Source organism: Scylla paramamosain, chromosome 24, assembly GCF_035594125.1.
Source record: "Scylla paramamosain isolate STU-SP2022 chromosome 24, ASM3559412v1, whole genome shotgun sequence".
Classification (NCBI taxonomy): Eukaryota; Metazoa; Arthropoda; class Malacostraca; order Decapoda; family Portunidae; genus Scylla; species Scylla paramamosain.
In genome coordinates, this window is record NC_087174.1 from 9,027,390 (window position 1) to 9,043,864 (window position 16,475).

The window sequence follows — 16,475 nt, forward strand, 5'->3', positions numbered from 1 at the left end:
TGTGTGTGTTAATACTAGTTACCTCTCTCTCTCTCTCTCTCTCTCTCTCTCTCTCTCTCTCTCTCTCTCTCTCTCTCATTATTTACACTTTATAAAACACTTTATAAATAATTAAACGTCCTGCACCTTTTGAGTCCCTAGGAAAGAGAGAGAGCAAAACTCACCCAAACAAATCCAAAACACACTGAAAACATCTAAAACACAGTCAAAAAACTCTCAACACACCAAAATCTCCACAAAACTCACCCAAACACACTCAAAACATTCAAAACACACCCAAAAATACCAAAATACCCACAAAACTCACTTAAAATATCCAAAATGTATATCACCACAGAATACACCCCAGACACACCCAAACGCACCCACAACACCCCACACACACTCAAATACACCCAAAAGACCCCATACACACCAAGACTCACCCAAAACACTTAAAACACCCAAGATAAACTCAAGACACACTCACAACAATTCAATATACCCACAAAGAAACCAAAACACTTCACAATACATTCAAAATACTCCACAACACTCAAAACACATAAAATACACCTAAAAACAATCTAAATCACACTTAAACACACTGATAACAGCTAATATACAGCTAAATCTCTCCTAAACACCTCTAAGACACTCAAAACACCCCATAACACTCCTAAATACACCCGAAACATACTTCAAAGAAAAAACACACCAATTATTAAAAACAATTACAGCGCAAAAAGGCAAACTAAGCTAAAGTTTGTTTTCTTCCTTGTTTACATATTAACAACCCTTCAATATTCCCCTAAATTTCAAACTGTTTCCAGACTCAGATGTAAACAAAACCTAAAAATTACATAAATAACCCCAAAAAATAAGTAAATAACGAAAAAAAAATTTAATAAACAACTACAAGACATTACAGGAAGGAGAAGAGGCGATGCAGTGAAGGCAGTAAGACTGAATAAGGGAATGGTGGCACCGCTGGGCTCTCCTTACGTACTCATGGCTCTCTGGTGCTGCGTGGTGGTGCTTGGTACAGGAAGAATCTGTTGGGAATATGGAAACACTTATTACCATTGTGCGTCGGGCAAGACTGACCAGCACTGGCCAAAACAGTGCAGCCACCAGCTCTCACCCTCCCTCGCCAGGCCTACCTGTCACTACTACTCCAACCCCCCCCACCCACACATACAGATATACAAATAAACACAAACACACACAACCACACACACACATTCTCTCTCTCTCTCTCTCTCTCTCTCTCTCTCTCTCTCTCTCTCTCTCTCTCTCTCTCTCTCGCCTGAAGATTGTTTGTCAGATCCATAAAGATGATTAGCCTGATTTTCAAGGGTGTTTTTCCTATTAATAATGAAAAAATATACCCTAAAAAAAAACTCACAAAACACACCAAAACACTAAACAATATATTCACGATATCCGACAACACAAAAAAATACCCACAAAAATCTCAACCAAACACACCCAAACACAACCAACACACGTTTAAATATCCAAAACACACTGAAAACACCCTCAACTCCCCATAATACTCATAAAACTTTCTCAAACACACTCAAAATATCCAAAATACACTCAAAACACCCCAAAATACCCACAAAAGTCATTCAAAACACTCTTAAAACATCCAAACCACCCAAATCACCACAGAATACGCCACTAACACACCTAAATGCACCCAGAACAACCCACACACACTCAAATATGCCGAAAAGACACCACACACAGTCAGATTCATACAAAACATTTAAAAAACCTAAAATAAACTCAAAACACACTCATACCACCTCAATATACCCAAGAACACACCAAAGCACTCCATAATACACTAAAAAAAACTCCATAACACTCAAAACACGTAAAATGCACCTAAAAACAATCTAAATCACACTTAAACACCAAATATTTACCCAAAAAACACTGATAACAACTAATATATGGCCAAATCACTCCTAAACACTTCTAAGACACTCTCAAAACACCCGATAACACTCCTAAATACACCCGAAACACACTTCAAAGAAAAAAACACACCAATTATTACTGAGAATTACAGCGCAGCAAGTGAAACTAAGCTAAAGTTTCTCTTCTTGCTTGTTTACATATTCATGACCCTTCAATATTCCCCTAAATTTTCAAATGTTTCCAGACTTAGATGTAAATAAAACCTAAAAATTAAATAAATAACCCCAAAAAATACCCAAATAACGAAAAAAAAAATAATAAACAACTACAAGACATTATAGGGAGGAGGAGAGGCGATGCTGTGAAGGTAGTACGGCTGAATAAGGAGATGGTGGCACCGCTGGGCTCTCCTTACGTACTGATGGCTCTCTGGTGCTGCGTGGCGGTGCTTGGTACAGAAAGAAGCTGCTGGGAATATGGAAACACTTATTACCACTGTGAGTGGGGCAAGACTGACCAGCGCCGGCCAAAACAGTGCAGCCACCGGCTCTCACCCTCCCTCGCCAGGCCTACCTGTTACTACTCCTCCAACGCCCCCACCACCCACACTTACAGATATACAAACAAACACATAGACACACAAAACCACACATTCTCTCTCTCTCTCTCTCTCTCTCTCTCTCTCTCTCTCTCTCTCTCTCTCTCTCTCTCTCCTGAAGATTGTTTGTGAGATCCATAAAGATGATTAGCTGGATTTTCAAGAGTGTTTTTCCTATTAATAATGAAAAAATATACCCTAAAAAAAAACTCCCAAAACACACCAAAACACTAACCAATATACTCAAGATATCCGACAACACAAAAAAATACCCACAAAAATCTTCCCCAAACACACTCAACACACACTTAAACATCCAAAACACACTGAAAACACACTCAACACCCCATAATACTAATAAAACTCTCTCAAACACACTCAAAATATCCAAAATACACTCAAAACACCCCAAAATACCCACAAAACTCATTCAAAACACTCTTAAAACATCCAAACAACCCAAATCACCACAGAATATGCCACTAACACACCTAAAAGCACCCAGAACACACCACACATACTCAAATATGCCGAAAATACACCACACAGCCAGACTCATACAAAACATTTAAAACACCTAAAATAAACTCAAAACACACTCATACCACCTCAATATATCCCAAAACACACCAAAGCACTCCACAATACACTCAAAAAAACTCCATAACTCTCAAAACACGAAAAAACACACCTAAAAATATCCTAAACCACACTTAAACACGCAAAATTCACCCAAAACACACTGATAATAGCTGATATACACCCAAAACTCACCTAAACACCCCTAAGACTCTTAAAACACCCATAACACTCCTAAATGCACGCAAAACACACTTAAAACACCCAAAACACACTCAAAAACTCCACAACACGCCAATATACCCACAAAACACCCAAACACACCCAAATACATGTAAAACATTCAAAACACTCAAAACATCACAATATACCAACAAAACTCATTCAGATACATATAAAATACACACAAAACATTTAAAACACACCCAAAACACTCTACATCATCCCAAACTCACCAAACACACCCAAAACACTCTCAAAACATCCAAAACACCCATCAACACCACAAAATATCGACCCAAACGACCCCCACACACATTCATATATATTCATTCATATACATCCAACACTTACCCAAAATTTACCCAAAACCCTTAAAACACCCAAAATAAACTCAAGACACACTCACAACACTTCAAATTACCATCAAACACACCAAAACACTCCATAACACTCAAAACACGTAAAATACACCTAAAAACAACCTAAACCACTCTTAAACACCAAAACTTCACCCAAAACACACTGATAACAACGAATATACACCCAAAACACTCCTAAGACACACTCAAAACACACCACAACACTCCTAAATACACCAAAAATGCACTAAAGGCACCAAAAAACATATTACAGAAAATGGCAACACAGCAAGGGAAACTAAGCTAAACATTGTCTTCTTGCCGTTTATATGTTTTGCCTCCTCCTCCTTCATTTCTCCTTATTTCTTCCCCCTTTTCCTCCATTTCTCTTATTTTCCTCCTTCTACTACTACTACCTACACGCTTGAGTTTAGAAACAGGTGGAAATACTTGGAAAAACACTGGAAATTACAGTAAATATTAACCAAGAGACACTGGAGCCGGGCAAGTCCCTGGCCGGTGATGACGTCACAGGTTCCAGCCGCTGGCTTACGTACGTAACGCATTTCATTTTGAAATTGACCCCTAGAAAAAATGAAGCTAGGCTGGAATGCATTCTATTTTCTGATTTGATAATTACTTAAATTAATATTCAAAACATCAAAACATCTCCAGCCTGAGTAGTTGTAAAGAAATATCAACAAAAATATGGAAAAAGTGTTGGAACCTTTGACACCATTAAAACCATTCAAAAGTCCGCCCATTTCACTTTACACCAGTAAAAAAACACTTCAAAAAATCTAAACTATATTTTCAAGCAATGCAAAGTTAGTTACAAGCTCAAATAGAGAAATAAGGAATCTAAAAAATGACATAATCACCACTTTTAACAGGACTAAAAAACATTTCAAAATGCACATACTTAACTCAACAGGAACGCAAAACATTTTAAAAATCGTAAACGATTTTTTAAAGTAATAAAAGCTTCACTACATCCTCATATAAAAAAGCCAAGAACCGAGGTGGGTAAAAATAACCGTCAAAATGGCCCTATATTTACGTTAAAAAAATACAGAAATTTCAGCTCATTTACTTAACTGAAGCAAGAAAAACACTTCAACAGCAACGAAATATTTTTGGAAACCATAAAAACTTACTATAGAAGCCAAATAAAGTAATTAAGGAAAATGTAAATAATATTGGAACCTACATGCTGGAACAGGCACTCGGCGGCGACCTCAGTAGAGGACCCGGCGGCCATATTACCTTATTTACTACTTTATGACAAAAAAAAACAGGCAATGGCGGATATATCTAACCAGCGGATATGAAAGCTAGACATGTGGCTGTATGGCTGTATCTTGTGACATGTTAGGCTTACAATAAGTGACAGACGAAGCAAATAATCGCTGAAAACACTGACGCCCAGCCTTTACCTCAACTGACAGCTTGTTTACTTATTAAGGAACCTTCAATGTTCGCCGAGATTTCCAACTGTTTCCAGACTCATATGTAAACAAAACCTAGAAATAAATAAATAACCCTAAAAAATACCTAAAAAGCGAAGAAAAACATTAATAGACAACTACAAGACACTACAGGGATGAGGAGGGGAGAAGCTGTGAGGGCAGCAAGACTGAATGATGGATGGCTGCCACCGCTGGGCTTACCTTATGTACTCATGGCTCTCTGGTGCTGCGTGGCGGTGTTTGGTACAAGGAGAAGCTGCTGGGAATACAGAAACACTTATTAGCAGATTTTGTGGGGCAAGACTCACCAACGCCGGCCAAAACACTGCAGCCGCCTGACCTCACCCACCTACCCAGCGATTACTGTCACTACTCCTCCACCCCAACACACACACACACACAAAAGATGACATGCTATCAAGTAATAATTCATAATAATATATATAAATTCATATAAATAATATAAATATCCTCACTTTCTCACTCCCTTTCCCTACTAAACACACCAAACGTGATTATGAACGCAAATTTCACTCACTGCTGTGCTGCATCACCGCAGAAAACGCACGAACAAGCGAAGGATAGACTCAAATAAAATGCACCTACACACACACACACACACACACACACACACACACACACACACACACACACTCTCTTCCTTACAATAGTTTTACAATGTCATAAACATGATTAGCAGGGTTTTAAAAAACGTTTCTTCTATTGATAATATAGAAATAATGTTAATCTGTCACTAGAACCATAAAACACCATTAAAAACTGTGTCACTTCGACTAGCGCCTTTTAGAATGCGTGCTTCTCCTGATGGTAATGTATAAAAGTTGTTCATCTGTCACTGGAACCGTAAAATCATCCTTAAAATCCCATATAAGTACTGAGAGAGAGAGAGAGAGAGCAATAACACACACACAGAAACCAATGCATTTATAAATTTTACGCACTACAGAGCCTTGTATTTTGCCACAAAACTCAAACACATCCAAAAACACAATTAAACTACCTGAAACACTCAAAATATCTGACAACACACAAAAATACTCACAAAACTCACTCAAACATACACAACTCACCTTTAAACATTCAAAACACTCAAAACACTCTCATCACCCCAAAACACCAACAAAACTTACCCAATCACGTTGAAAACATCCAAAATACGTCCAAAACACCCTAAAACACCCAAAAAACTCAACAAACATGCAAAAATACATTTAAAACATCCAAAACACCCAATAACACAGAGTACATCTTGCTCACACCCAAAGGCACCCAAAACACTCCCACACACATTCAAATACACTCAAAGGACCCTGCACACACCCAAATGCACCCAAAACACCCCCACACACACTCAAATACACTCAAAAGATCCCAAACACACTCAAATACACTCAAAAAACCCTGCACACACATAGAACATCCCCACACACACACACTCAAATACTTTCAAAACCTTTTTGTATCATAATGGAAAGTGTTGAAATAATTAATGAGATTTTGTGTGTCTATGTGTCTGTATGTGTGTGTCTCTGTGTGTGTGTGTCTCCCTCTCTCTCTCTCTCTCTCTCTCTCTCTGGGTGGGATTAAAAGCAATAATAATCTTATTCTTTATTGTCACCCCTGGCATGAACAAGTAACAGAAAGCAGGAATATAGATGAAAATAACAAGTTTCCATTATAAAAAAATTAAAAAAGAAACGTAGGGAAAATAAGATTAAATAAACAAATAAATAAATTATCCTTGCAAGTACTTATGAGACACTTAGAAGTAATGAAAAAATAAATAAACTCGATATTAAGTCAAAGAAGTGAAAAAAATGAAAAATTTATATAAAATTAAACATTCCCAATATGAAAACGAGAGAAAAATAAAGAATATAACAAAATCATCTTAAAAATAATAAATAAATTAACTGAATATAAAATCGAAAGAAATTGATAAGAAATGTTAATAATATTAAGCTTTTCTGCCTTTCTAATGCAAGAAATAAGCTTTTCCTCATCCTCGTATTAAAGTCAAGCTTCCTCTCTTCTGGTAGCTTGAAATACCTAAAACAGCTTAATATACGCTAGGTGGGCTTTAAAACTCTCCATTTAAGCCATTTTTTCGGCCTTATTACTGTATTTAAGCTTTCTCCCTCCTTCCACAAACCTAAAATATTCAAAACAACATTAAAACAATCTAAAAACACAAAATAACTTAAAACTGCCTTAAAACACTAAAAAATGGATTCTCACCTCGTATCTCGAAGCATCGGTCCAGATATTCAGTGAAGGATGATCTGATCAGAGAAGCGCTCAGTATTAGAGCAATTTTCTGCATTTCCTTCACCTCCAGGCATCCCTCCTTCACTGCTCCTCCTTCAGACATCACCAAGGCTCCTTCACTCCCCTCCGTGTGATATCTCCATCTTGTAAAATTGGCAGAAATGTTAGGATTTCTAGGATGTCAAGTCTCTCTCTCCTTCCTAAGCATTGAAAAAGTACGGGAAATTTTAATGTTTATGGATGCATTGGTGTGTGTGTGTGTGTTAATACTAGTTACCTCTCTCTCTCTCTCTCTCTCTCTCTCTCTCTCTCTCTCTCTCTCATTATTTACACTTTATAAAACACTTTATAAATAATTAAACGTCCTGCACCTTTTGAGTCCCTAGGAAAGAGAGAGAGCAAAACTCACCCAAACAAATCCAAAACACACTGAAAACATCTAAAACACAGTCAAAAAACTCTCAACACACCAAAATCTCCACAAAACTCACCCAAACACACTCAAAACATTCAAAACACACCCAAAAATACCAAAATACCCACAAAACTCACTTAAAATATCCAAAATGTATATCACCACAGAATACACCCCAGACACACCCAAACGCACCCACAACACCCCACACACACTCAAATACACCCAAAAGACCCCATACACACCAAGACTCACCCAAAACACTTAAAACACCCAAGATAAACTCAAGACACACTCACAACAATTCAATATACCCACAAAGAAACCAAAACACTTCACAATACATTCAAAATACTCCACAACACTCAAAACACATAAAATACACCTAAAAACAATCTAAATCACACTTAAACACACTGATAACAGCTAATATACAGCTAAATCTCTCCTAAACACCTCTAAGACACTCAAAACACCCCATAACACTCCTAAATACACCCGAAACATACTTCAAAGAAAAAACACACCAATTATTAAAAACAATTACAGCGCAAAAAGGCAAACTAAGCTAAAGTTTGTTTTCTTCCTTGTTTACATATTAACAACCCTTCAATATTCCCCTAAATTTCTAACTGTTTCCAGACTCAGATGTAAACAAAACCTAAAAATTACATAAATAACCCCAAAAAATAAGTAAATAACGAAAAAAAAATTTAATAAACAACTACAAGACATTACAGGAAGGAGAAGAGGCGATGCAGTGAAGGCAGTAAGACTGAATAAGGGAATGGTGGCACCGCTGGGCTCTCCTTACGTACTCATGGCTCTCTGGTGCTGCGTGGTGGTGCTTGGTACAGGAAGAATCTGTTGGGAATATGGAAACACTTATTACCATTGTGCGTCAGGCAAGACTGACCAGCACTGGCCAAAACAGTGCAGCCACCAGCTCTCACCCTCCCTCGCCAGGCCTACCTGTCACTACTACTCCAACCCCCCCCACCCACACATACAGATATACAAATAAACACAAACACACACAACCACACACACACATTCTCTCTCTCTCTCTCTCTCTCTCTCTCTCTCTCTCTCTCTCTCTCTCTCTCGCCTGAAGATTGTTTGTCAGATCCATAAAGATGATTAGCCTGATTTTCAAGGGTGTTTTTCCTATTAATAATGAAAAAATATACCCTAAAAAAAAACTCACAAAACACACCAAAACACTAAACAATATATTCACGATATCCGACAACACAAAAAAATACCCACAAAAATCTCAACCAAACACACCCAAACACAACCAACACACGTTTAAATATCCAAAACACACTGAAAACACCCTCAACTCCCCATAATACTCATAAAACTTTCTCAAACACACTCAAAATATCCAAAATACACTCAAAACACCCCAAAATACCCACAAAAGTCATTCAAAACACTCTTAAAACATCCAAACCACCCAAATCACCACAGAATACGCCACTAACACACCTAAATGCACCCAGAACAACCCACACACACTCAAATATGCCGAAAAGACACCACACACAGTCAGATTCATACAAAACATTTAAAAAACCTAAAATAAACTCAAAACACACTCATACCACCTCAATATACCCAAGAACACACCAAAGCACTCCATAATACACTAAAAAAAACTCCATAACACTCAAAACACGTAAAATGCACCTAAAAACAATCTAAATCACACTTAAACACCAAATATTTACCCAAAAAACACTGATAACAACTAATATATGGCCAAATCACTCCTAAACACTTCTAAGACACTCTCAAAACACCCGATAACACTCCTAAATACACCCGAAACACACTTCAAAGAAAAAAACACACCAATTATTACTGAGAATTACAGCGCAGCAAGTGAAACTAAGCTAAAGTTTCTCTTCTTGCTTGTTTACATATTCATGACCCTTCAATATTCCCCTAAATTTTCAAATGTTTCCAGACTTAGATGTAAATAAAACCTAAAAATTAAATAAATAACCCCAAAAAATACCCAAATAACGAAAAAAAAAATAATAAACAACTACAAGACATTATAGGGAGGAGGAGAGGCGATGCTGTGAAGGTAGTACGGCTGAATAAGGAGATGGTGGCACCGCTGGGCTCTCCTTACGTACTGATGGCTCTCTGGTGCTGCGTGGCGGTGCTTGGTACAGAAAGAAGCTGCTGGGAATATGGAAACACTTATTACCACTGTGAGTGGGGCAAGACTGACCAGCGCCGGCCAAAACAGTGCAGCCACCGGCTCTCACCCTCCCTCGCCAGGCCTACCTGTTACTACTCCTCCAACGCCCCCACCACCCACACTTACAGATATACAAACAAACACATAGACACACAAAACCACACATTCTCTCTCTCTCTCTCTCTCTCTCTCTCTCTCTCTCTCTCTCTCTCTCTCTCTCTCTCTCTCTCTCTCTCCTGAAGATTGTTTGTGAGATCCATAAAGATGATTAGCTGGATTTTCAAGAGTGTTTTTCCTATTAATAATGAAAAAATATACCCTAAAAAAAAACTCCCAAAACACACCAAAACACTAACCAATATACTCAAGATATCCGACAACACAAAAAAATACCCACAAAAATCTTCCCCAAACACACTCAACACACACTTAAACATCCAAAACACACTGAAAACACACTCAACACCCCATAATACTAATAAAACTCTCTCAAACACACTCAAAATATCCAAAATACACTCAAAACACCCCAAAATACCCACAAAACTCATTCAAAACACTCTTAAAACATCCAAACAACCCAAATCACCACAGAATATGCCACTAACACACCTAAAAGCACCCAGAACACACCACACATACTCAAATATGCCGAAAATACACCACACAGCCAGACTCATACAAAACATTTAAAACACCTAAAATAAACTCAAAACACACTCATACCACCTCAATATATCCCAAAACACACCAAAGCACTCCACAATACACTCAAAAAAACTCCATAACTCTCAAAACACGAAAAAACACACCTAAAAATATCCTAAACCACACTTAAACACGCAAAATTCACCCAAAACACACTGATAATAGCTGATATACACCCAAAACTCACCTAAACACCCCTAAGACTCTTAAAACACCCATAACACTCCTAAATGCACGCAAAACACACTTAAAACACCCAAAACACACTCAAAAACTCCACAACACGCCAATATACCCACAAAACACCCAAACACACCCAAATACATGTAAAACATTCAAAACACTCAAAACATCACAATATACCAACAAAACTCATTCAGATACATATAAAATACACACAAAACATTTAAAACACACCCAAAACACTCTACATCACCCCAAACTCACCAAACACACCCAAAACACTCTCAAAACATCCAAAACACCCATCAACACCACAAAATATCGACCCAAACGACCCCCACACACATTCATATATATTCATTCATATACATCCAACACTTACCCAAAATTTACCCAAAACCCTTAAAACACCCAAAATAAACTCAAGACACACTCACAACACTTCAAATTACCATCAAACACACCAAAACACTCCATAACACTCAAAACACGTAAAATACACCTAAAAACAACCTAAACCACTCTTAAACACCAAAACTTCACCCAAAACACACTGATAACAACGAATATACACCCAAAACACTCCTAAGACACACTCAAAACACACCACAACACTCCTAAATACACCAAAAATGCACTAAAGGCACCAAAAAACATATTACAGAAAATGGCAACACAGCAAGGGAAACTAAGCTAAACATTGTCTTCTTGCCGTTTATATGTTTTGCCTCCTCCTCCTTCATTTCTCCTTATTTCTTCCCCCTTTTCCTCCATTTCTCTTATTTTCCTCCTTCTACTACTACTACCTACACGCTTGAGTTTAGAAACAGGTGGAAATACTTGGAAAAACACTGGAAATTACAGTAAATATTAACCAAGAGACACTGGAGCCGGGCAAGTCCCTGGCCGGTGATGACGTCACAGGTTCCAGCCGCTGGCTTACGTACGTAACGCATTTCATTTTGAAATTGACCCCTAGAAAAAATGAAGCTAGGCTGGAATGCATTCTATTTTCTGATTTGATAATTACTTAAATTAATATTCAAAACATCAAAACATCTCCAGCCTGAGTAGTTGTAAAGAAATATCAACAAAAATATGGAAAAAGTGTTGGAACCTTTGACACCATTAAAACCATTCAAAAGTCCGCCCATTTCACTTTACACCAGTAAAAAAACACTTCAAAAAATCTAAACTATATTTTCAAGCAATGCAAAGTTAGTTACAAGCTCAAATAGAGAAATAAGGAATCTAAAAAATGACAATCACCACTTTTAACAGGACTAAAAAACATTTCAAAATGCACATACTTAACTCAACAGGAACGCAAAACATTTTAAAAATCGTAAACGATTTTTTAAAGTAATAAAAGCTTCACTACATCCTCATATAAAAAAGCCAAGAACCGAGTTGGGTAAAAATAACCGTCAAAATGGCCCTATATTTACGTTAAAAAAAATGCAGATATTTCAGCTCATTTACTTAACTGAAGCAAGAAAACCACTTCAAGAGCAACGAAATATTTTTAGAAACCATAAAAACTTACTAAAGAAGCCAAATAAAGTAATTAAGGAAAATATAAATAATATTGGAACCTACATGCTGGAACAGGCACTCGGCGGCGACCTCAGTAGAGGACCCGGCGGCCATATTACCTTATTTACTACTTTATGACAAAAAAAAAACAGGCAATGGCGGATATATCTAACCAGCGGATATGAAAGCTAGACATGTGGCTGTATGGCTGTATCTTGTGACATGTTAGGCTTACAATAAGTGACAGACGAAGCAAATAATCGCTGAAAACACTGACGCCCAGCCTTTACCTCAACTGACAGCTTGTTTACTTATTAAGGAACCTTCAATGTTCGCCGAGATTTCCAACTGTTTCCACACTCATATGTAAACAAAACCTAGAAATAAATAAATAACCCTAAAAAATACCTAAAAAGCGAAGAAAAACATTAATAGACAACTACAAGACACTACAGGGATGAGGAGGGGAGATGCTGTGAAGGCAGTAAGACTGAATGATGGATGGCTGGCACCGCTGGGCTTACCTTATGTAGTCATGGCTCTCTGGTGCTGCGTGGCGGTGCTTGGTACAAGGAGAAGCTGCTGGGAATACAGAAACACTTATTAGCAGATTTTGTGGGGCAAGACTGACCAACGCCGGCCAAAACACTGCAGCCGCCTGACCTCACCCACCTACCCAGCGATTACTGTCACTACTCCTCCACCCCTACACATACACACACACACACACACACACACACAAAAGATGACATGCTATCAAGTAATAATTCATAATAATATATATAAATTCATATAAATAATATAAATATCCTCACTTTCTCACTCCCTTTCCCTACTAAACACACCATGCATGATTATGAACGCAAATTTCACTCACTGCTGTGCTGCATCACCGCAGAAAACACACGAACAAGTGAAGGGTAGACTCAAATAAAATACACCTACACACACACACACACACACACACACACACTCTCTCTCTCTCTCTCTCTCTCTCTCTCTCTCCCCTTACAATAGTTTCACAATGTCATAAACATGATTAGCAGGGTTTTCAAAAACGTTTCTCCTATTGATAATATAGAAATAATGTTAATCTGTCACTAGAACCGTAAAACACCATTAAAAAACTGTGTCACTTCGACTAGCGCCTTTTAGAATGCGTGCTTCTCCTGATGGTAATGTATAAAAGTTGTTCATCTGTCACTGGAACCGTAAAATCATTCTTAAAATCCCATATAAGTACTGAGAGAGAGAGAGAGAGAGAGAGAGAGAGAGAGAGAGAGAGAGAGAGAGAGAGAGAGAGAGAGAGAGAGAGAGAGAGAGAGCAATAACACAAACACACACAGAAACCAATGCATTTATAAATTTTCCGCACTATAGAGCCTTGTATTTTGCCACAAAACTCAAACACATCCAAAAACACAATTAAACCACCTGAAACACTCAAAATATCTGACAACACATAAAAATACTCACAAAACTCACCCAAACATACACAACTCACGTTTAAACATTCAAAACACTCAAAACACTCTCATCACCCCAAAACACCAACAAAACTTACCCAATCACGTTGAAAACATCCAAAATACGTCCAAAACACCCTAAAACTCAACAAACATGCAAAAATACATTTAAAACATCCAAAACACCCAATAACACAGAGTACATCCTGCTCACACCCAAAGGCACCCAAAACACTCCCACACACATTCAAATACACTCAAAGGACCCTGCACACACCCAAATGCACCCAAAACACCCTCACACACACACTCAAATACACTCAAAAGACCCTGCACACACATAGAACATCCTAACACACACACACACTCAAATACTTTCAAAACCTTTTCGTATCATAATGGAAAGTGTTGAAATAATTAATGAGATTTTGTGTGTCTATGTGTCTGTATGTGTGTGTGTGTGTGTGTCTGTGTGTGTGTCTGTATGTGTGTGTGTGTGTGTGTGTGTGTGTGTGTGTGTGTGTGTGTGTGTGTGTGTGTCTCTCTCTCTCTCTCTCTCTCTCTCTCTCTCTCTCTCTCTCTCTCTCTGGGTGGGATTAAAAGCAATAATAATCTTGTTCTTTATTGTCACCCCTGGCATGAACAAGTAACAGAAAGCAGGAATATAGATGAAAATAACAAGTTTCCATTATAAAAAAATATTAAAAAAAAACGTAGGAGAAATAAGATTAAATAAACAAATAAATAAATTATCCTTGCAAGTACTTATGAGACACTTAGAAGTAATGAAAAAATATAAACAAACTCGATATTAAGTCGAAGAAGTGAAAAAATGAAAAATTTATATAAAATTAAACATTCCCAATATGAAAACGAGAGAATAATAAAGAATATAACAAAATCATCTTAAAAATAATAAATTAATTAACTGAATATAAAATCGAAAGAAATTGATAAGAAATGTTAATAATATTAAGGTTTTCTGCCTTTCTAATGCAAGAAATAAGCTTTTCCTCATCCTCGTATTAAAGTCAAGCTTCCTCTCTTCTGGTAACTTGAAATACCTAAAACAGCTTAATATACGCTAGGTGGGCTTTAAAACTCTTCATTTGAGCCATTTTTTCGGCCTTATTACTGTATTTAAGCTTTCTCCCTCCTTCCACAAACCTAAAATACTCAAAACAACATTAAAACAATCTAAAAACACAAAATAACTTAAAACTGCTTTAAAACACTAAAAAACGGATTCTCACCTCGTATCTTGAAGCATCGGTCCAGATATTCAGTGAAGGATGGTCTGATCAGAGAAGCGCTCAGTATTAGAGCAATTTTCTGCATTTCCTTCACCTCCAGGCCTCCCTCCTTCACTGCTCCTTCAGACATCACCAAGGCTCCTTCACTTCCCTCTGTGTGATATCCTAAGCTCTCCATCTTGTAATATTGGCAGAAATGTTAGGATTTCTAGGATGTCAAGTCTCCTCTCATTCTCTCTCCTTCCTAAGCATTGAAAAAGTACGGGAAATTTTAATGTTTATGAATGCATTGGTGTGTGTGTGTGTTAATACTAGTTACCTACCTCTCTCTCTCTCTCTCTCTCTCTCTCTCTCTCTCTCTCTCTCTCTCTCATTATTTACACTTTATAAAACACTTTATAAATAATTAAACGTCCTGCACCTTTTGAGTCCCTAGGAAAGAGAGAGAGCAAAACTCACCCAAACAAATCCAAAACACACTGAAAACATCTAAAACACAGTCAAAAAAACTCTCAACACACCAAAATCTCCACAAAACTCACCCAAACACACTCAAAACATCCAAAACACACCCAAAACATACCAAAATACCCACAAAACTCACTTAAAATATCCAAAATGTATATCACCACAGAATACACCCCAGACACACCCAAACGCACCCACAACACCCCACACACACTCAAATACACCCAAAAGACCCCATACACACCAAGACTCACCCAAAACACTTAAAACACCCAAGATAAACTCAAGACACACTCACAACAATTCAATATACCCACAAAAAAAAAAACACTCCACAATACATTCAAAATACTCCATAACACTCAAAACACATAAAATACACCTAAAAACAATCTAAATCACACTTAAACACACTGATAACAGCAAATATACAGCCAAATCTCTCCTAAACACCTCTAAGACACTCAAAACACCCCATAACACTCCTAAATAAACCCAAAACATACTTGAAAGAAAAAACACACCAATTATTACAAACAATTACAGCGCAAAAAGGCAAACTAAGCTAAAGTTTGTTTTCTTCCTTGTTTACATATTAACAACCCTTCAATATTCCCCTAAATTTCTAACTGTTTCCAGACTCAGATGTAAACAAAACCTAAAAATTAAATAAATAACCCCAAAAAATAAGTAAATAATGAAAAAAAAATTTAATAAACAACTACAAGACATTACAGGGAGGAGGAGAGGCAATGCAGTGAAGGCAGTAAGACTGAATAAGGGAATGGTGGCACCGCTGGG